This window comes from Anser anser (assembly GCF_964211835.1).
Source record: "Anser anser genome assembly, chromosome: 3".
NCBI classification, from domain to species: Eukaryota; Metazoa; Chordata; class Aves; order Anseriformes; family Anatidae; genus Anser; species Anser anser.
The window spans coordinates 52,444,273-52,467,959 of NC_139722.1; the positions used below are offsets into that span (position 1 = coordinate 52,444,273).

The 23,687-nt window shown below is 36.9% G+C and overlaps 1 long non-coding RNA gene across 1 annotated transcript in view; it reads left to right on the forward strand.

The window, feature by feature from the left end:
- Positions 1-23,687, forward strand: part of LOC310897698 — an 852,780-nt gene that overhangs the window by 790,712 nt on the left and 38,381 nt on the right. The gene's annotated exons all lie outside the window — the stretch shown is intronic.

Sequence of the window (23,687 nt, forward strand, 5' to 3'; positions counted from 1 at the left end):
TTCCTTGACCAAGAATGGATGTCTATAGTCTTATTGGCTACTCTGCAAGATAGGTGTGTTGCACAGTAAACACTGTTTTCTGAGTGCATATTAATGATACAAAGTGAGAAAGAAATAAAAAGAACAAGAAGTATTCAAGTTGCTGGAAACTGGTATTCAAACATTTCATTTTCATACATGATTTTTAAAAATGGGAGAGTTAAATAAAAAAAAATCTAAAGAAAGATAAAGAAAAAAATAGGTCAGTCAAGAAAAAAAAAAAAGAAACAGCTGAAGTGACAACATATATTGAATGGGTTCTAGTCAACACTTTCCAAAAATGTAAAAAAATAAAATAAAATTAAATACGTTTTAGTAGCTATGTAAAGAAAGTTTTATCCATTGTTGTATCAGATATTTAACAAGTAACTCTCCTTTCTTTTACTTGTTTTGTTTTGCCTTTCCCTTGAAATTAATGGTGTGGTTAACAAAAACTTCAAACTTCTGTTACTCTTTTCCCTCACCATTTATCTTTTTCTATAAGTATGAAAAACATAGTGTAAGAATATGTCCTTCCTGAAGAGAAAGTTTGTAATAAAAACTGAGGTAAAATTCAGGAGTTTTCTTTAATGTCAGTCTCTTATATATAGCTATTCAAATGAAATATGTATATTTACATATAGATTTATTCTCGAGATTAAACTCTTTACTGTATTTGTTACCTCAAATAAATAAATAAATAAAATCAACAAGTAATATAAATATTTTTAAAGTAAAGTATATTTAACTTGGCAGATTAGGAAAATGTGTAATCTTCTGTTTATTAAAATACTATATATTTAGAATGATCAGTAATGCAAGGTGAAGATGTCATAGAATCATAGAATCAGAGAATGATTTGGATTGGAAGGGACCTTAAAGATCAAATTCCACCCCACCTGCCATGGACAGAGACACCTTCCACTAGACCAAATTGTTCAAAGCTCCATCCAACCTGGCCTTAAAAAATTCTGGCAATGGGGCAAGGATGTCCTTTTGTAAACTGAAAATAAACCTTTCTTTATAAGAGAACCACAAAACAAAATTTATCTTTCATACAAATTCTATTTAAAAAATGAAATATTTCTAATTATTTCCTGGTGCAAGGTGTAAATATGCTGTGTATTGGTTATGTATACTTAAATTAAGGAAAGACTAATATGAATTATCAAAAATACTAAATGCATAGATGAAATCATTAGGTCATTAAGTGATGAGAAATAATTTTGTTATTTTTCCTCTTAGAGATTTCACTAGTGTTCTGAAATATCTGTAGAAATACTGCTGTTATAACCCTCCCTTAAGAGTGTAAAGCTTTGATTCATCAAAACTCAAATGAATTCTTCCACGCAGAATCATAGAATATGAGTGTAGTGGGTTTACGTGGCAAGGTTTTGGTAGCAGGAGGCCATAGGGGTGGCTTCTGTGAGAAGAATCTAGAAGCTGCCCCATGTTAGGTAAGGGCCCCATTGCTGACCAGAGCTGAGCCAGTAAGTGATGTTGTTTTGCACCTCTGTGAGAGCATATTTAAGGCAGGGGAAAAAAAAAAAAAAAACACTGCGCCACAAAGCAGCTGGGAGAGTGAGAGGAGTGAGGAACAGCCTTGCAGGCACCAAGGTCAGTGAAGAAGGAGGGGGAGAGGTACTCCAGGTGCCGGAGAAGAAGTCCCCTGCGGCTTGTGGTGAGGACCATGGTGAAGCAGGCTGTGCCCCTGCAGCCCATGGAGTACCACGGTGGAGCAGGGTTCCACGCTGCTCCACATGGAAGAGACCATGGTGGAGCAGGTGGGACCTGCACTGATGGAGGCAGTAGCCTGTGGAAAACCCCTGCCGGAGCAGATTCTGCACCAGATCTGTAGCCCGTGGAGAGGAGCCCACGCAGGAGCAGGTGACCTGGCAGGAGCTGCTGCCCGTGGGGGATCCAGCTTGGAGCAGTTTGCTCCTGAGGGATGGACCCCGTGGTACGGACCCATATCTGGAGCAGTTCTTGAAGAGCCGCTGCCTGTGGGAAGCCCACACTGGATCAGTTCACCAAGGACTGCATCCCGTGGGAGGGACCCCACAGCACAGGGGATGAGAGTGACTGAGAAGGAGCGGCGGAGAAGAAGCGCTATAGACTGACCATAACCCCCGCTCCCCCGTTCCCCTGTGCCGCTCAGGGGGAGGAGGTGGAAGAGGGTGGTTGGGGGGAAGGTGCTTTTGGTTTCTTTCCTTTGTTTCTCACTTCTCTAGCTTGTTAGTAATAGGTAATAAATCTTACTATCTCCCTACGCTGAGTCTGTTTTGCCCATCACGATAATGACTGTGCAATCTCCCTGTCCTTACCTCAACCCTTGAGCCCTTTTCATCGTATTTTCTCCCCGTTCCTCTTTGAGGAGGGGGAGTGAGAGAGCGGTTGTGGTGGAGCTCAGCCGCCCACCTGAGTAAAACCACCACAATGAGTTGGAAGGGATTCACAAGAATCATCAAGTCCAACTCTTGGCTTCACAGAGGACCACCCAAAAATAAAATCATATGTCTGAAAACATTGTCCAAATGATTCTTGAACTCTGGAAGGCTTGGTACTATGACCATTTCCCTGGGGAGCCCAGTCCAGTGCCCAGCTACCATCTCAGTGAAGAACCTGGACTTTTGTAAGGCCTTTGACATGGTCATAAATGACATCCTTATCTCTAAATTGGAGAGATATGGATCTGAAAGGAGGACTGGAAGGATAAGGGTGGACAAGGAACTGGTTGGATGGCCACAGCCAGAGAGCTGCATTCAACAGCTCTATGTCCAGGTGGAGATCAGTGATGCAGGTGTTGCTCAGGGGTCCATACTGGGATAGGTGTTTTATCAATGACATAGAAAATGGGATCAAGTGCACCTTCAGCACAAGTTTGCAGATGACACCAAGCTAAGTCGTGCAGTCAATGACCAGGAGGAAGGGATGTTATCCAATGGGACCTGGACAAGCTTGGGAAGTGGGCCCATGTGAACCTAATGAGCTTCATCAAGACCAAGACCAAGGTGTTAAACTTGGGTTGGGACAATCCCAGACCTGAGTACAAACTGGGAGAAGAACTCATTGAAAGCAACCCTGCTCTCGATGGACTAAAGAAGGACTTGAGGGTTCTGGTAGATGAAAAGTTTGCCTTGAGACAGCAGTGAGCACTTGCTTCCCAGAAGGCCAGCTGCATTGTGGACTGCATCAAAAGATACATGGCCAGCAGGTTGAAGGAGGTGATTCTTCCTCTCTACTCTGCCCTTGTGAGGCTCTGCTTGGAGTCCTGAGTCCAGGTCTGGGGACCCCAGCACAAGAAAGACACGGACCTGTTAGAGCGAGTCCAGAGGCCATGAGGATGTTCATAGGGCTGAAGTACCTCTCCTATGACGAAAGGCTGAAGGAGGCTGGGGATGTTCAGCTTGGAGAGAAGAAGGCTCAAGGGAGACCTCTTTGTGGCCTTTCAGTACTTGAGTCTCTGGGCACAGTTTGCTCAGAGAAGCTGTGGATGCCCCATTCCTAGAGGTATTCAAGGCTAGGTTGGAGGGGGATTTGAAAAACGTGGTCTAGTGGGAGGTGTCCCTGCCCATGGCAGGGGAATTGGAACTGGGTGATCTTTAAATTCCTTTCCAACCTAAGACATTCTATGATTCTATGATTTTAATATCCAGTCTTAAGCTCCTATTACACAGCTTCATGCCACTCTCTCATGTCTTATTTCTTGTCACCAGAGCACAGAAATCAGTGCCTGCCCCTCTGCTCCATTTGTGAGGAAGCTGCAGCCACCATGAGGCCTCCCTTTAACCCCCTTTTCTCTAGGCTGAACAAACCAAGTGATCTCAGCTGCTCCTCATACATCTTGCCCTCCAGACCCTTCACCATCTTTGTTGCTCTCCTTTGGATGCTCTCTAATACTTTTATATCCTTCTTATATTGTAGTGCTCAAAAATGCACAAGGTACTCATGGTGAGACTGCAGCAGCACAGAGTAGAGTGGGACAGTTCCCTTGATTTACTAGCAATGCTGCACTTAATGCACATAAAATACTGTTATCTAATTAATAACCCATCTACTGCCATGACAGAGAATTTGTCTCCAAAGACATTGAAAGACTGGTAGAAAAAAAAAAAAAAAAAAGAGAGAACGAAAGTATTGCTTTACATCAGAATAGAGAAGGTTTTGTTTGTTTGTTTGTTTGTCTTTTGTTCTGCATTGTTTTGTTTTTGCTGAGGGCCCTCTTTTTACGCAATAGGGCTTTGTTTAACAATCTTATTTAATAATCATTGTTTTTAACAATGTGTAAGTAAGGAGTATTGGTGCCACCAGTTAGAGGCATTAATATTGCTAAGATATAGACAAACATAGGATTGACACAAACTCGAGAGAACCCACCCTTGTAAGATTGTTGCTAATCCTTAGCAACCTACTTACTTACCTTACTTACCCTTACTGTTATCACTGATTCTGTAATTGTGCTTCTGTTACTGTAAAAGATTTAATTTTACTTTTGTAAAGTCACTTTTGTGATCATGAAAATATTGTCCTGAAATGTTAAATAATGGTCATTAGCATTTAGAAATATGCTAGGTGAATCTAATTATTTTTATAAGTTTCTTATAGAAAAGATCATAATTGCACTTATTGAGTCTTATTTTGTCTCATTTAAAATATTTCTTTCATCAAGCTTTATCAAGCTTGAGGCAGGGGAAGTTTAGGCTGGACATCAGGAAGAGGTTCTTCACCGAGAGGGTGGTCGCACACTGGAACAGGCTCCCCAGTGAAGTAGTCACTGCACCAAGCCTGTCTGAATTTAAGAAGAGATTGGACTGTGCACTTAGTCACATGGTCTAAACTTTTGGGCAGACCTGTGCGGTGCCAGGAGTTGGGCTTGATGATCCTTATGGGTCCCTTCCAACTCGGGATATTCTATGATTCTATGATTCAATGATCTTTGTTTTTCCTTTTTCCTTTTGATACCAGTCTCACATAGCTCAGAGGCATATTCAGATTATTGGAAATCTCATAGGCCTCAGTCTGTGTTGTGGTCTCCAGTCTTAAGACTGGAGTAATATCAGTCTGAAGATTGTCTTCAGATCAGTCTTATGACTGAAATAAAACAGTCAATGCTAACAAAGATAACTGGTAAAATCAAAGTAAACCCCCTGAGGATTCAGCTGTAGCTGTAGTACAATTCAGATCAGGACATAGTCCTTGTCATACTCCAGATAGATATGCCAGTGATTTATTTGTTCATTATGTTTCAAAATCTTTACCAAAACATATCACTTAATCACTTGCCAAATTTAACGGGAATTGTATTTGTTCTAGGGACTATATAGAGGTCACATGTACAGGACTAAGATATTTCCATCTGCTTTCAACTCTTAGTATTAACCTTCCAAAAGGAATCAAATTTTGCAATATATTTTCTTTAATATCTATATATGTGATGTTTCCCTTAATTAAAAAATGCACAATCTGATTATATTTTGTATGTATGGGTAGTAGAATACATAAACAGAAGAGAAAAATCTTGTATTCAACCATAACAGGCTTTCAAAGCAATTTCAAAGAAACAAACATCATATGTTATGCTTTTTTTTTTTTTTTCCAGTGACATGACAAGCTGTTCAAGGTTTTCTTTTGTTTCCCATAATAGTAAGATAGCTGCTATGTTAGCTAGCTCTTCCATATACGTGATTTAGATAAGATTAGAGTTTGGTGCATTCAAAATGGAATCCACTACCAGTTCAGGGAGAGGAAGAGTGGGTTTCTAATATGAAAAATTGTCTGCTTCCTTGAATTTTTACCAGTCATGTCATGTTACATTAGACAGAGCAATAGAACATTAGCTGTGTAATGAGACGTGACTTCTAAAATGTAAAGGAGAACACTTTCAGATTGGCTAGTCCTGTTGAAAGTGATAGCTTGCATCTAATCTGCAATGCTTGTAGATATTATGTAAACCAGCTGTTTGTGAATTCCAAATCATTTGAAAATTGGAAGAAGTGTCAAATAGGCTATCAACTTCTTAAAATATTTCTGTATTTTACTTTTGGTTTGTAGATAAAAGGAGTGGTTTTGTTTGTTTGTTTGTTCGTTTGTTTAGAAATTATAAACTATTTTCATTTAACACTTAGTTTTACTTAGATTCTTTGGGCCAGAACTCCAATTGAATTAAACAAGTTTTTGTTTTACTGAAGTTAATAGAGCTTCAGACATTTAAACAAATTTAAATCCAGTCTATTTTACAGAGATGTAACTATTGTGTAATCAATCAAAAGTATAAAATTTCATTCAGTAGTTAACAACATTGGTCCAAATGTAGTTTCCCTGTTATGAAAAGATAATTCATTGCAACTAAAAGAACTGAATTTTCATATAAACTTCATAAGGAAAGAGGAAGGCAGAGATTTTGATTTCAGCATAATTTGAACCAGTCATAGTAAAGACCTGACCCTTGATTTTCAAGATTTGAGGTATGTTCTCTAACCACTGAGTTGCCAGATACTTTGAAGCATGCCAGGTGGTCTCCTCTGTTGCATGACTAATTTGACTAATTTCAAAAGGTTTTTTCCTCTCTTCTCTCAACCACTAGTAAACAAGAACAAATTTCAGTCCTCTTTTTTTTTTTTTTTTTTGTATGCTATCACTGTAGTTTTCAACCGTATCCTGCAGCAAATCAAACCAGCTTTCAAAATTTGAATATTTCTAATATTTTGTCCTTGTGGTACTAGTACTTGTCACAGGGATGCTCTGCACCATGTATGAATCCTCCAGAACTAAATCGCATTATAAACTTCATTTTGTGTTTGGAAAGGGAGAACAAAATGGTTGTCATCTCATAATGGATTCTAAAAACTGAGGTACTAGATTTATGTTTTGTCTGTGTTGAATAACACAGACACAATCAATGATGAAAATAACTCTCTAAGTGGGAATGTGAGATTAATTTTCTCAGTAAAAAGAACATTGAAAAAAGGAATGATTACATATATGGAAATGCACATCTAGAGAATGCCAGGAGATGCAAGCTTTTAATGCTATAAAATCAATCTGCACACTGTGTCCCTTACATCCAATATTTACAAAAGTGGTTCTACTTTAAAGTACTTCAGTTTATTCAGAGTGCTGTCATTTCATTAAGATATGTGTGCAAGGTAAAACTAGCTTCCTCTGAAATCACTAGGAATAGTCAATCTCATAAATAGCAACTAATATTTAAAACAGGAAAGAAAAAAAATACATTTTTTCAATGTTGATTAAAGATGAACATTTAGAAAGAAAATGGAACAGACTGAATCTATGAAATATTTTGTATGTAGTTTTTGTGAAACGTTCTCATTTATTATTACTATGCAATTGTAATCTCATATTTCTGTATCATATTTTACCATCAATGTGTATGACTTGCCAATATTTGACTTCCTCTGAGCAGAAAATGCCAAACTGCTGAGCTGAATTATATTATCAAGCAAAGTACAAGTTTTTAGCTGTTCTGCCTTTATTTGCATCTTGGGAATCACATTGCTGAATCCTCACATGGTATCTTGAAAGAGAACCCCTTTATGACTACATTTTTCCTACATATGCTTTTTATTTAAATTTAAGAAGTCTCTGCTTAACTTACATTTTTAATAGAAGTGACGTCCTTTGGGTTCTTATTAGATGGAATCTAAGCACAAGGTTCTCTCATCTATGCCACTGTACAGGTCTTTTATTTGAAGGGTAAAAAATCTCTTTTAGATTTGCAACTGTGGTTACAGACTGACATTCTGACGTCTTAAAGTTGCCAAAAACATCCAAGTTTTATATATGCAGTTTGAAATCAGTGTCAAAGGGGGAAAAATTAGGAGGAGAAATTAATGTATGATGTCTTTGGACCCTGGTGTAAAGTTTTGCACTCACAGACATACAGATTTTATTTATTTATTTATTTTATTAGTTTTGTTTTCTGGGGGGAGGTGGAGTGGTGTTGGTGATGGGATTCCCTACATTTTAATAAAACTTTGTGCTGGAAAGAGATCTAGAAGCAGACCAAGCTATCAGATCATGTTTTCAACATCAATACTGTAGTTGCAGGTAAAATTCTATCCCAAAAAGACAATTAAAAAATACTACCTGCATGCCTGGCCTTACTTCCAGCAAGTTAGTTTGTTTACATCTCTTGAATAGAGATTTCATTATGGAAGGCGTTTATGTATACAAAAGCAGAATATGAAACTGTATTGTGAGGACAACTCATTACAGGCAAGAAGGAAACCTATTATAAACCTTGTTTGAAAGCCACCTTGCCTAGACTATTGACTTAATGATACTAACCAGAAATTGGCTATGATGTCTAGACTAAGTGAGAGTTAGAGAGAGCTGTCACTGATAAACAAACAAACAAACAAACACATAAATAAATAACATGAGAAAAAAGAGCAAGAATCATTTAGCTATTAAGTTAAGTAACTGCAGGATCTCTTTCCCATCTAAATTTTCCTATTTATTATTATTTTTATTTTGCTTTTGAAAAATACATAGATAGCTGCATACATATTTTAATTGCAGGGGATTACACTGTAGGATTGTTAATGAAATATACAATGATTTTTGTGGGAATGCAACATCTTACAAATCATTATGCAATCTACAAACAGAGTCTTTCTCACTGCAGGCAATAAAATAAAATAAAATAAAAACAAATATAAAAAAGCTAGGATACGTAATTGAAGTTCCTCTTCATTATTCTGACATTAGCTAGCCTCAGGCATTAGAATCTGCTCAATCGTAATAATCGTTAAGATTTCTGTTAGACCAAGGAGAAGATAACACCTCATTTTACTTTTTTGTTTGCAAGATTTTAACAAAATAACATCTGCTATCTTAGATTGTGGATGATTTAATTTTTAAACACTTCTTCCCAACCTTTAATTTTCTGCAAAACAACTACATAAATTATTAATTCATATATATATCCTCAAGGCGAGCTAGTCTTATGGTCCTTCATAAATATTTAAGAATTCTACTGCAAAATAAACAAAAACTTTCACTTAACTTTTAATTGCAAGTCCCAACAACCAGCAACAAAATCATCAGCAACAGTAGAGATAAACATTTCAGGTAGATCTACCCCAACTTTAGAAGAACATTTTGATAAAAAGATCTGGCCTTTTTAGCATGTGGAAATTCAATGTGCTTTGCACCAAGTTTGCAAAAGGCGCATTTCATTAGTGAGAAAGAGAAAGAAGAAGAAAAGCCTATGCTCGAATTTAATCTGGTCTTGACTTGAAAGACTCCTGTTTCCCAGGAGCACTAAGTGCAGCACACATCTGCACCTGCGCATGCGCTTTCTCCACAGACATCTATCAGTACTAATGCAGTGTACCCTCCAGGCCCAAATCTCAGTTGCTGTCTAATTCTGGCATAGGATCTGAGAAGTGAAGGCGGTCTCAAGCTCCATGGCTACCCCAGCATAATCCCAGCTGTCACCTACTTTCCTTTCTCCAGAGGAATTGTTCTAATAACTATAGACCTCTGTAGATGCTGTAAGTCACCCCTCACCAGACCAATCCCCACCTGCCGGTTAAAAAAGCTTTCCAAACCTTTTGGAGTGCTACAGAGATCACAAAAACAAATTAAGGTCTGGGTCCTGTGAATGAAAACAAAATTAATTTTAACTTATTTTTTGCATTTTCTGTTTCCAGAAGTGTGCTTTTCCATAAATTTTGACTGGATTTTTCCCCACGTTCCACCTGAGAAAAAAGTTTTAGTGTTTTAGTATTGATTTGGAATAGACAGCATTTTGAAACATATTATTAGTTGAATTTATATATTTAGGTAAATTTATATATTTAGGTAAATATATTACCTTTAGATTTTTTTTTTTTCTAAGATAAAATCAAAGAATTGATTTGGAAGGTTCAGGTCATGCATCTCTTCATTTAAGAATGAATTTTACGGAGACAATAACCAAATAAAAGTTTTGGTCATTACTCCAAAGAAATGAAGGGAAAAGGACTCTTCCATAAAATGCAAAAACTCAGTGTCAGCATTTTCAGTTTTCTCCTAGAAATGTAATAGAATTAGTTCCCCCCAAAAAAAGTAAAACTTGGCAAAAGTCCAAGCCTGTGTAACACTGGAGAAATCAAAACATTCTGTACAGTGTAGGGCAGCTCCAGCTGTAACTGCTTTTGCTCCCTGTTTTCTCTTCCAGCACCCCAGAGAGCATTTTGGTCACTGCTCCTCAGACATGGACTCATTGAGTCTGACTGTGCTTTCATCTTTCTAATGTTGTCCAGAAGTAATTCCAGGGAAGTGCACAAAATACAGGGATGTGAGAGTGGCATAAGGGAGATTTAAAACAGGCCAATGAAACTATTCCTCCTGCCTTACCATATGGATATTGATTTCTCTCCCTCAGGCTGAATATAATTGCCTGCTCTAATTTAGCATTGATCTACCCACCCAAGTTTCTTAAAGCACTACACAGGCATCAATTAAATTGTTCCTAATACCACCTTTGTGAAGTAGCGTAGCTATAATTATTCACACTTAGAAGATGGTGAGAGGTGAAAAGTGTTTCGTCCTAAACTATGCAGTGCAACAAGCTGAGATTAAAGCAGAAGACGATTATACCGTGCCATGTGACCTGTATCAGATCATTCAGAGTTTTTCTAAAGGCAAAATATTTGCTTATCTAATAATTTGGGATTCCAGTGAAACATATTTGGTTCAGTAATGAGTGTTCTAGAACTACTGCTGATCATATGGAATTAACCTGTTGACTTGATTTGTCTCCTTTATGGGATTTTTCCACTTTTTTTTTTTTTTTTCTTCTGGCCACTCAGCTTAAAATGTAAAAAGCTTTCATTTTATACGCTTCAGCTCTTGATTGTTGGTTTGTTCCCTGTTCAGAATTTCTATGCATTATTGCATGTAAGAAATAACACCTTTTGCTGCTGAGATCAACAAACATGGTTTTGCCACTCTGCTTTTTAATGTTATTTTATTAATTTGAGAGAAATCATCTAGAGTGCTAAAAAGGAGAAATAAGTACAAAGTATTTCATATACACATCCAATAACTCAGAAAAAAAATAATAAAAAAAAATCAATTTCCAGTATACTTATTGAGAAAATCCAATGCTAAAACAACCCATGAGTAAGATAATTCTTTGAATCAGATAACAACTATAAACCGGAGTAGGACTGGGTATCAGATGGAACTTAGCCAGTTTCTTTATGCAATATATGACCTGAATTTAGTGAAGAGAAAAACAAAAGCACTATTACTAGGCTTCTAACCTGTGTGAGATAAATTCAAATGTAAGGTGGACATGGTGGATGTGATCTTTCACATGTTGGTTCTAGATTTGTCTGAGAGAAAAAGAAAATCATATTGATACTGGAAAGATGTGTAATATGCATGAACTTGTCATCTATGCTACATTTCTGAATGATTATACAAAAACCTACAAGAAGGTCAATAGCACATTTCTTATCATCTGACCTCACTTTGCTACATTGCTTGATTTGAACCACGTAAATCTTTGCATTTTTGGCCAAGAACTTCCTATTTCAGGGTAAACTTTGGGCTGTAGCTAGGGCCCTGGATTAGCTTTAAACATGTTGATAATATGAGCCAAGTTTCTCTAGGCTTCACTGTTAACAGTCTAGGAAATTAGGCATATAAACTCCCTAGGCTGTTTCTTTCAAAGCATACTTTTTTTTTTTTTTTTTAACATAGATGATGCAGGAGAGGTTAATGAATTCACTTTTCCCTCATGATGAAGTGAGGTGATAGAAATTGGTTTCCCTTGCTCTGCCTTTACTAGCATGATACAAATGAAAAATATATATATGTGTGTGTTTTGTTGTTTGTTTTTAGTTGTTTGTTTTCATAATAAGATCTATCCATGTAGTCTTATGTAGTCTTATACCAAAAGACATCAGTGTGAAATCAGTGTGAAGAGATGTTTGTGCCTGGCTGAGGTCTTCCCATGAAGACAATAGCATACAAAAAATCGAAGAGACCCAGGTCAAAAGTTCGGATTCCCTCAGCAATACACCCAAATATATGCTCCCTCTATGTTTCTTATCTATATGACGATGTACTCTCCTGTAAAAAGTTTGGGTTCTAATCTTTCCAAGGGATGAGCCTTATGGCAAACTGTTCCCCTTGCATCCCATTAGTCTACATGTACAGCCTGAAAAAACTGTATTACATGAGAAACAATATTTTTATCCACTTACCCTGTAATGTTTACAGTGTGTGCTGGTTCTCAACGACTTCAGCATCATCTGAAAAGAGAAAACCTTTCCACTCCATGCTGACCTCCTTGTCTCTGCTAACACTGCCCATTCCCTTCTCCAAACATGTGGAAATAATACTGTCCTTGTACCAAGACTTCCATCCTACATACTCGGAAACCTATGCTGCAGGTAGCCTCTAGGGCAAGGAACGTAAAGAGACAAATTCCTCTTTTGTTCTGTGGTACAATATTAAACAGGAATTTCTCATATAGGCACGTCATATGGAAATATTTACTTCTGCTGTCATTTCTTTCCCCTCAAGTAAAAGTGAGTTTTGGGAATATATATTATCAGTGCACAAATAGCACATTTTGTTTATGTGCTATTTAAAAAGGCAACTGTGCCTGGAAGTGCAATTAAGCAAGAAATGGGGATAATTGCTATTGTTAATTTTCCATTTGCAGAATGAAATGGGGAACTTTCTCATATATCCATATACACAAAGGGAAGCACAGCTAACTTAAATGTAGCAAGTAGCAGAAATAGCAGCAAAAAATTTTGAGCTTTATGGTGTTTTCCAGGAGGCAAGGCAGATAATAGTTTCCTCTGATAAAAGTTCCCCAGTCAGAGAAAAGCATTTAATAGCAGCAATACCTGAAGCTCATACTGTGCAACTTTAAGCATCACCTGAGCCGGGGAACAGTTGGACATATTCATAGGGGCTTTTTTATAACCCCGGGACATAATGTGTGCTCTGATCATTTACAAGAAATAGGAATGCTTTTCATATGCATGACCTACTATGCATTTTACTGGGAAAGGCAAGGTACTTATCAAGATAACACTGACAGGTGGCAGAGCAACTTGAACAGTACAAGATAGAAATTCTCAGCCAGTGGGTGGCAAGAAAAAATGGAATAACGCAGACTGGTGTACGCTGATACATCTCCAATTACAGCCTTCTGATTGTATGAAATAGGACAGTAGGAGAGACCTGGACACCTAAGACCATAAATTCTTTTTCCCCTACTGGAGTTCCTTTATTTTTCTTACCGTATACTTTCACAGTGAATGCAACTATGCTTTGTGCAGCAACATTCAGGATTGCTTTAAAAGGAAAAAATGAGAATTATTTTTTATTTTTTTTATTGTCTGTGTAGAAAAGAACAATAATTAGATTGTGAATCATGTGGCCGCAACTAGCCTGTTTAAATGAAGACAATATTTTTCACACATCCTAAGTCATGTTTTCTTTTTACATCATTTTCCCATTGTTGGATTTTGTTTTACCTTCTCCATGACCTAAATAACCTTAAACTGCTCAAAGATGATATATCACCCCTTGGTATCTATTAAGTTTAAAGTAAGCTCTTTTTTATACCCTTTCACCTCCAAACATGCACCATGATTAAACTTTGATCTGAGCTTTTTATGATTTTTTTTTTTTGAGCGAGGACAAGTATTTGATAGATATAAAGAGATGGATTTTCCTCAATTTCCTTTCTTTCAGTCTGACTACTTTGTAATGAAAATGTTTCACTAAAACTGCTTGCCAGCTTCACTAGCATATTTTAGCCACTTCAGACTATTTTTTCTGAGTCAAAATAGTACGAGAACCAAACCCACTTTGTTATTTCAGATTTATGGTTCTTTTATGTTGGTGTGACCTATTGCATCTCATAGCCACTTGTGCATAAAGTCAATCGTCTATATTTTTCTATGTATTTCTAATTTAATAAACAATACCTCAGCACTGTGCCAATATCATTTGTAACAAAATAGCAGGTCAGATCTAAAGTTGTCTTTTACTTCATATGCACATGTGCACATGCACATGTGAACTATAAATACCCAGACACCTCTTGTCAGATATACCAGACTGCTCTCTTTAATCACCTCTCAATAAAATAAAACATGTTTTAAAAACCCATTTGTATTATCTGATAATGCATGGGGCTTGCTGTACATTGTGTTAAGTGTGAGTTAATCTCTTACACAATAATGTTTTACCAAGTCTCAAGGTTAGCTGTAGGACATAGCATTTTAGTTAATATCACACAGGAGATCAGTTATTTCCCATTGTGATTCCCAATTGGCATCTTGCAGTGAGCTTGTTTACTGCTCTGCAGCAGAATGGATTGTCTGTTGTTAAGTACAAAAAAGCTGCATAAAAACAGTGTTAAGTCTTTGGCTTAAGCTGACAAATTCTAGTGAAGTCTAAATTAAAGATGAAGTATCAGAACAGCACTTGTTACGTGCAGTAATATTGCCTTGGAATGGGAAAAGAAGTCAGGGCAGGTAATAGCTTTTGTCTAGCCATTGCCATGACAGGCTTTTACTTGGATTCAGAATAAGAACTCTCTAAAAAGTATTTTCTCTCTTCCTTTTTCTCTTTTTTTTATTTTTTTTATTTTTTCCTTTTTTTTTCTTCCTTTTTTTTAATTTTTTTTTTTTCTATTTTTGACCATGTTAGTGGGGCAGTACTTAGGACAGCTTTTTAGAAATGGTTGAGTTAGTGAGTTAGAAGAATAAGATCTATAATGGTGATGTTGACTGAGCAAGCCAGCAATGTATTTATAATACTGGCTGTGTGATAGAATTTGTGCTTCAGGAGAACAGCAAGTCTCCTTAACTTGAGGGGCTCTAGATTAACTAGTTTAAAAGGCACTGGTCTAAAATAGGAGTGCAAACCACAAGTACCATTAAAAATCCAGTGTAATTATATTTTTGCTTTCTCTGTGCCAACCAGATCCTTAAAGACATCCAGTGAGAGAAATACAATTTAGACAAAAAACTTAAAACAAAACACTACAGCAAGAATGGCAAGCATGCAAAATCAAACAGAATATACTGTGTACTGAAGAGGATAAGGAGAAAAAGGTATATTCTTGTTTCTGAGAAAAGATCAAACTATAGATGGGTGGATGGGTGGTTGACAGAGGAAAAGTGATCTTCAAGAAGGGTGGCCACAAAAAAGATGTCAAAGGAAGGTTGATAAGGTTGTGAAACTAAACAGGAAAAAAGTTTCAAAGAGGGCTAAGTAATTTGGAGATTGTACTGGCTCTCCAAAACAAACAAACAAACAAACAAACAAGCAAATAAATTTTCTTGCTTTTACTCCTTTTTTCCTCTTTCCCTGTCATACTGGGTGGGGGTAATGAGAAAGTGACTGTGTAGTGCTTAGTTTCTTACTGGGATTAGCCCACAACTGAGAGAGAACAAAGAGCAGTGTTTGTTGAGTACACTGCTGTCCTGGTTTCAGTTAGGACAGAGTTAATTTTCCTCCTAGTAGCTGGTAGGGTGCTATGTTTTGGATTAGGATGAGAAGAGTGCTGATAACATGCTGATGTTTTAATTGTTGCAGAGCAGTGTTTACACCAGGCCAAGGACTTTTCAGCTTCTTGCTCTGTTCTGCCAGTGGGCAGGCTAGGGGTGCAGCAGGAGCTGGGAGGGGACAGACCCAGGACAGCTGACCCAAACTGGCCAAAGGGGTATTCCATACCACATGGCGTCATGCTAAACAATATATAGGGGTGTCTGGCCGCGCTGGGGGGGCCAGCTGCTCGGGGATAGGCTGGGCATCGGTCAGCGGATGGTGAGCAATTGCATTGTGCATCACTTGTTTCATACACATTATTATTAGTAGTGCTATTATTATTATTATTATTATTACTTTCTTGGCTTAATAAACTGTCTTTATCTCAACTCACAGGCTTTACTTTCCCGTTTCTCTCCCCCATTCCAGAGAGGGAGGGGGCAGGGTGAGTAAATGGCTGTGTGGTGTTTAGCTGCCAGCTGGCTTAAACCACAAAAACTGCACATCTAGGAGAATAGTAATAAAAGGTTATTTCCAGGCAATATTGTGCACTTTGGTACTCACTTTCAGCAAGAACATAAAACAAAGAATAAATCTAAGACCATTCAGATCTCTTGTGGATCACTCTTGGATTCACAGTAAGACTAGACTAACAACACCATGCCTATCCTACCAGCCATGTCTCCTCCCAGTACTGCTTCTAGGCACACAAAAAGTTCTGTTGATCAGAAGACAAACTCCTGAGCAGCCTACATGAGGGAAAGAATGGCTGTGTTCTCATACATTTGATAAAGACGGATGATCTTATTCTAAACTCAAGCACACATTGGTAGAAAAGAATAAAGATTTGCAGAAGTGATATTTCTACCAGTTATTATTCTAGGCTCAGATGCAAATCACCTAGCACAGACCATTTAAAATAAGAAAGTCAGTTAGACTTTGTGTATGGACTGTAGAAATAAAATAGCACCTCCAGGCCACCACAGTTCTAATTTACTTGTAGAAATGTCTTTCTCTATTGGCAGCTATGCTTCAAAAGTAGACATAATCAGCAATACAAGGTGAAGGGTTTTGAAACTGTGCACCAAATTTAGCTAATTGTCCTTGCTCTGTGTCACCCTGTTTATTCAGTACTTCGATAATAGTAAGATTTTCTCTGTGCCAGGGATCTTCTCAATAAAAATCTATCCTTGTGAAACTGTACAACTTCTGCATAGGCACTGCATGGTATAGTTGCTATTTTTTGGTAAGGATGTGGGTTGCAGCTATAGAGAACAAAGTTTGGCTTCTATTTTCAAAGCCTGAGGCTCCAGTCTGCAGTCAAAGCCAAGCTCTTGCTGCTTGAGTTGTGCAATGTTTAAATAAAAGTAATCTTAGTGTTAAATTCAAGCTCTCCAACCCATAGCAATGAAAATAACACACTGTGCCTGGGAATTGCCTGTAGGGATGGAGCCATGCTGCTGGAAGCAGGTGTGTGCATACAAATGGCAAGCAAGAGACAAGAGCTCTCAGAAAGCACTGGACTTTTTGTGGTTCATGAAGATTATGTGGCTCAGCAGTTCAGTCATTGTTGCAGCAATAGGTGGCTAGATAAATCCACCTGCTTCCATGCGTAGGTCCTAAGAGACCACTAAGAGAATTTTTCTTCATATTTTCTGGCCAATTCTGTATAGGATGTTTTTAGACACAAACAAACTACTGTCACTGAACTAATATGACTCAGTTTCATGCTTATTTATGAATAGGTATTACATGTTGCTCTTATTTAAATGAAAAAAAAATATATATGCTAAAAAGAATTTAAAGTATTTGAAGAATACAGCTGGCTGTATGTGTCCATCAAGACATGAGAAAAGTAATTACATTGTAAGTACATTCCAGAAAAAAATGCTCTTAACATTAAACAAAAAAAATAAAAAAAAAATAAAATAAGAGGGTCTCTGTGTCAGGACCCTGAGGGCAGCCACAGGCCTTAGTTGCTCTCACTCACACTCTGCCAATAGGCCTGGGCACCCAATTTGAACTCCACCTGCAGCTGTTGCTGAGCTGTGTTTTAGACATATCTGTGCCTTGTCCTCAGCTGATATTGGTTGAATTTCTTGTGTTGGCTTGACCTTGGACCTGGCTCTTCATCTCATATTTGTTTAATTTTCGCTGGACTATTTATAGGATCCACTACTGTCACCACCCTTCCCTCCTTCCCTGCTTGGGTTGTCTGGGATGGTCAGGACATAGTCCGTCCTCAGGTCAGGTCACCTTCAGCTCCAACTTGTCCTCAGCAATGCAGCTCCAGCTTTTCCTCGATGCCTCTGCTCTTTACAAAATCTGTATTGATATGAATGTTGTACAAGGTAGGCCATTCATATAAATGAGTGCATGGAATACTCTTACTATAAGAGTAATGCAGATATAAGAGTAATGCAGAAATAAAACCTTTTCTGAAACATCTGTAGCTTAGTGTAATTGCTAAAGGAAGTAGTAGTTGTTAAGAGTGTTCATTATTTATCAGCTCTTTCTTCTGTTTTGAAAATGCTTCTATACAACATCACAGAGTTTACCATAAAATTTATCTAGGGAGTTCCATTAGAAAGTACTTTAACACTTTTATTTATCATTTGAAAATTTTGCATGTTCATGATTCCTTTTATTTTATTTTTAGTAAACAAGTAAAAAAAATATTTAGCAAGATATTGTTTTCAGAAAACATAACTATATGCTCAAGAAGGAACTATTAGTAATATCAAATAAAGTTCTCTTCATTCCTTTTTATTCATTTCCAGCAAACAGAAGAGAAGAGATTATTTTCATTTTTTAGTCCTTGCATTTTTTGTCCCCTAACATTAGCTGAATTGACAGTCCAGACAATGTTTTTCCAAACAAACGATGCTGTCGATAGTCTTTTACTAGACCTCTTGGCACAAGAGAAAGAGGGTTTGTCAGTGTCTGGTTATGGCTGCCTGATCCTGAAAGACGAACTTAGTGCCAGGAAGTCGTAACTTTCACATATATCTAAGAGCCCTTTACAATGGTAGAAGGCTGGTGTAGCAGTGTTTTCTCTGATGAGAGGATGCTCATGGAAAATATGATTCCTGGAGATCAGAAGAAACTCAGATACATTGGCTCTAAAGATCTTCTGATATAAGGATTCCTCAGGTTTGCCAGGTTTTTGAAACAGGGGTCTACTTTTCCACCTCTAAATAATCCCCTTACCACTATTAGTTAAAACTCTGCTTAGACTTCCAAACACCTGGAGGGTTATGTGTATTGGAGTAGGTTTTTTAACAGCAGAGAGGACAAGGGCATTGATACATCTGGTTTCATGTTACAGACAGTGCAGAGGAAATCCATCTTAACACTTTGCACTCATTTTTGTACATCCTTTAATGGGGATGCCAATATGTTTTTGTTATTGAATAAACATCTTTATAAAGTAGGAAATATGTATATATCTATTTTGAAACTGGTAGCAGTGAAGTCAGATCAATAGAAAAAAAAAAGGAAATAAACTAGAGACATGGCTGAAACAGAGTATTATAATGTGTGATCTTTAAAGCCAGACTTATTAAATGCAATTTCATTAACATCTCAGAGTTGCAATTGCATTGTTAGTAACAATGATTTCCTTACTGAAAGCATTAGGGAAAAAAAAAAAAAAAAAAACTATCTTAATTTGTGGTCCTTGGGGCTTAATATTTTGATGGGAGAAATAACATGATAATATGACATAACATACTGTCCATATGATCTGGTAAACTTTGACTTGTACTATTGTAATTTCACAGTTTCTCTTCACATTCAATATTTATTGGTTTATTCTTGTGTGGAAACCTTCCATCCAGTATTTGTTTGAAGATGTTTCTAGATGGTTTAAGGTCTTACCTAACATGCAAGACAAATTTTGCATCTCAAAATAAAGCCAGGAGTTCTTATGCTTACAGTTAGGTTAATAAAGACTTAATTTAGAAGTTCAAAAATTTGGTGCACTGAAATATATATCATTAGAGCTCTAACATGCAACATCTGCTTACAACCTATAATGTCATCCTATTGTAAGTGAACATTTAATCCTAACTCATTATGTCTCTCCAAACAAGCTGCAACTCTGAAACCTAGGAAGGAGATTTGCTTCTGTTCACAGAGATTGATGCAATCTGTAATTAGAAACCCATACTCTTCCCAGCTGCTGCTGTTGGCACAGTTGCATTTGAGAATGATGTAATATATCTTCTAGCGCTGCACTTCCTACTCTTTTCACTCAAACATACAAGCTTGCAAGCTTGAAACTCAGCAGTGCCAGTCACTAGCCCTTAGTATCTATATAACTTTGTGCGGAGTTAAAATGAGGTAGCTTTAAGTATTAGCGTCATGCTAGCATCCTGTACAGAAGTTTGTTATTAACTGAAGGTGAAGCATAGCTGAAGGTCAGTAGAAAATGCCTGAAAAACAAAGCAGTAGTATAACACAGAATCATATTTTCTTAGATCTAGGTCATACATCTAAAGCTGAAGAATATGACCGTTATTACAGAATGGGGGACCGCAAATCTGGAAAGCAATGATTCTGAGAACTGGTTATAGTCCAGAAAAGAACCTGTCCAGGGTGATGTTACAGTAAAAAGACAAAATCAATGTTAGGACAATAGACAAAGAAACTCTGAGCTAGATTTAGGAAATCTTTAGATAATTTTACATCTACCTATGACTTAAACCAGACTGTTGGAAACCAGTCTTCTTGTTTCTATTTATGCTAATATAAGCCAAAAATTGTAGAAGAAAAAGAATGAGATTATACTCTATGTTTGCTATAGGCAGATTACTAAACTAGAGAAACTGATTAACTAGTTTGAGATAACTTTTAATTACCTAGGACTAGATAAATCTTTAAGAAGTCATACACATCTGTTTGTTAAAAGGAAACAGAAAAATAATGATTTCAATGAGAGAGCTTCTGAGCAAAATAGTGGGTGGTAAAAGGCTAAAGTTTATTAATGATAGAAAGAATAGCCTATTTCTAGAAACTGGACAGAAGCAAATTTAAAACATGTAAAAGCACAAGTTTCTAAATGTTATTTTCTTACAGAGTTTAATATCTGGAACAACATATGTATGGAAGTTCTTCAACAGTTAAGGTCATAAAATGAAAATCAGATGTCTTCATGAAAGATATGCTTTAGTTAGAACCAAGTTAGAGAACTCACTAATTAGATGAAACTTAATATGAATGAGTTCAGAGTGGAAGATTGAATGATTCCTTTTACCCATAAAAGTCTCTGAAGCCAACTCAAACACACCAGTTGACCTCAGTAGATATTTTTCTATAAAAGTAACTAAGAGCATTACCCTTGTTAGGCCACACACCAATTATTTAACTACTTTCCATTCTCAGTAAATTTTACAGAAAAATCACACGCTATCAGGATTAAACACATCTATTTTTTACTGTAGAGATAACAGACTTCACACAGGGAAGTACTAGAGATATCGAACTGTATATACTCAAGTGAATTACAGCACCTGGGATCAAATCAATGGATCATCTTTGGTATATGTAGGTAGAAACAATCTGGTGGTATTCAAGTGTATGCAGTAAGTTAGAAATACTTCTGTATTTTACTTGGAAAAGGAAAAGATTTTTGTTCAGAATGTTTTAGTTAAACAGAGTGATTGAATTTAATTGCCAGTCCAGCATTTCTTGTTTAAAGTGTTTTGAAAGCAGCCCTGCATGATGGCACATTTGTGAGGGAGGTATAATATTTTGCTGATCAAAAGAGCTGAGAAAGCAAAACCTTGAGTATTTTCCTTGTCAGCTGATATGAGGAACATGAGTTAATGAAATAGGTTTGAGGATTGTTTCAGTAAATGGCTTGCAAAGATAAGTTTCCTCTCATCTACAATGTGGGAAACTGGAACAGAAGTAAGATTCTATAACCTGTAATCTGATTCTGTATCTGAAAGATATGTATATATATTTTACTGGAGCCCATATCTGTATATAGATGTTTACATTTTTGTTGTCACTGTAGAATATAGACCTGGAAATATGTGGATTGTTAGTCATCATAACATTTGAGAAAACAAAGGGGTAAAACATTTCCAGTTCCTTTTCTTTCCTTTTCCTTTTCTACAAAAATATTCATGTATGGTGTTGCATAAAGGAACATGAATTGGTCTCTCTTCCCTGTACATCTGTATAGCTCCCTTGCCATCTGTGAGATGGTCCACATGGGTATCATAGAATTTATTTCCACATATCTTGCAATTAATATCAAGTGATTTTTTAAACACGTGGTTCAAATTCGGTGGGGAATTTTATAACAAGATTTTATTTTCCTGACAGTACTTCAAACTAGAATAATATCAATTATGCAGTAAAAAGGAAAATAGTTGTTGTGGGATAAACTTAAGGGTCATTTTTTAAAAGGACACAGTCAGATGCAAGAGTAATTCTCTCTTCTGAGCTAAGGGATCTATCCTTCAGTCTTAGAGTCTGTATCTCAGTAATGTTAATCAGAGATATGTATGTGTACTGAGTGGAGGTTAGATCATTAGCTGTCCTATTTATATTGTGTTAATTTTTTTTTTTTTTTTGTCTTCCATTCTTACTGGGCTTAACCAAATATGTAAATAGGAAGGGCAAAGTTGCCCTCATTTACTGAAAAGCTTGTCAACTGCAAGAATCAAAAGAACAAGAATACAACGCTGACTCCTACAACAGAATCTCTTTAATTCTGTTGATTAACAGAATTATAAATAAAAAAGCAATTGTGTTGCCCTTTTAATAACATAGTAAACTTCTGTGTAAATCTTGAGAGTGGGAAGACACGTTTTATTATATGAGTAACGTTGCAATTTTATTTTTTAGATAAATACTAAGTGCAACACCATTCCAGGATTCCTCCCACCATCTAAAAGGATCTAAAAGGAAACAAATCCATGTTATAGCTAATAACACATTCTGTTCATGGACCCCTAAGCAACCTGAATAAGAACATACCACCGCCTTTTTGCCATTACTGGATCTGACACATGGAAAATGTTTTCCCTGTAGAAACACCCACATAAACACCAATTGCAAATCTTGTTCAGATAGAAGTCCAAATCATCCTGTTTACACAACTAATGACAGGGGATGTCATTAGCACAAGTAGGTGGACATGGAGCATTCACATCCTGGGATCCTATCTAGGCCTACGTGCAGCAAGACATGAAAGAACCTTGAGTCTGAGTTTAATTTCTGACCAAGAGACATTGCCAGCAGCTTCTCCCTAGCAAAGAAATGGAACCGGAAGCACAGGATATCTTCTGTTTGTTGCAGACAAGGCTGGTTTACTATGATGTTATTTTTTTTGTTTGTTTGTTAGTTGATAAGACACAGCTGAGTCACTGTGTTAATCTCAGTAGTTCTTTGTTTTCTTTTGGTTGACAGAAGTGATTACATAGTCCTATATTTACCTATATGGGATGCAGAACATCTTATTCCTCCTTTACAGCTAAAGGCAATTAAAATTTGTTTTAAAAAAATGGTAGAACAATGTGTTCAAAGTATCAAAGGTTGATGCAATAGAGAAACTGATGATTTTGACCTAACAGTTCTGCCACTCATTAATTTTCTGAGTTAGATTGTACAGTTCTTTAAGAAAATACAATTATAATGCATGTGTTACTCAGTAACACCATCAGTCAGGATGCAGTGCATGTATGCAGAGGGGTGATGGCTGCACTTGTCTCCTCTCTTTTCCCCGGCAGGTTCTTGACTGGGGAGAGGTGGATCATATTCAAGACATAAGAACAATTTCTATTTATTAATTTTTTGTTATTCAAAGAATGTATCTGTTATTAATATCAGATAACTGTTCGTATACTGCATTTACTTGTTTCCTCACACAAATCACACATACTCTCTCATAACTGCATGATGGGAGCAACAACTAAGAGGACAACCAAAATGTTTACTCAGTACTCATGCATCAGTGGCCTCTAGGAACCATAGCAGCCACCACCTTCTTCAATGTGGGCTGAATCATACAACCATTGTTATGTCTGTTGGTGGCCTTGCAAAAATTTGGCCAGCTTTTGGTTTCCTGAGTTTATCAGGTCTCAGAATCATCAGGATCACTGTTCTCCAGAGCT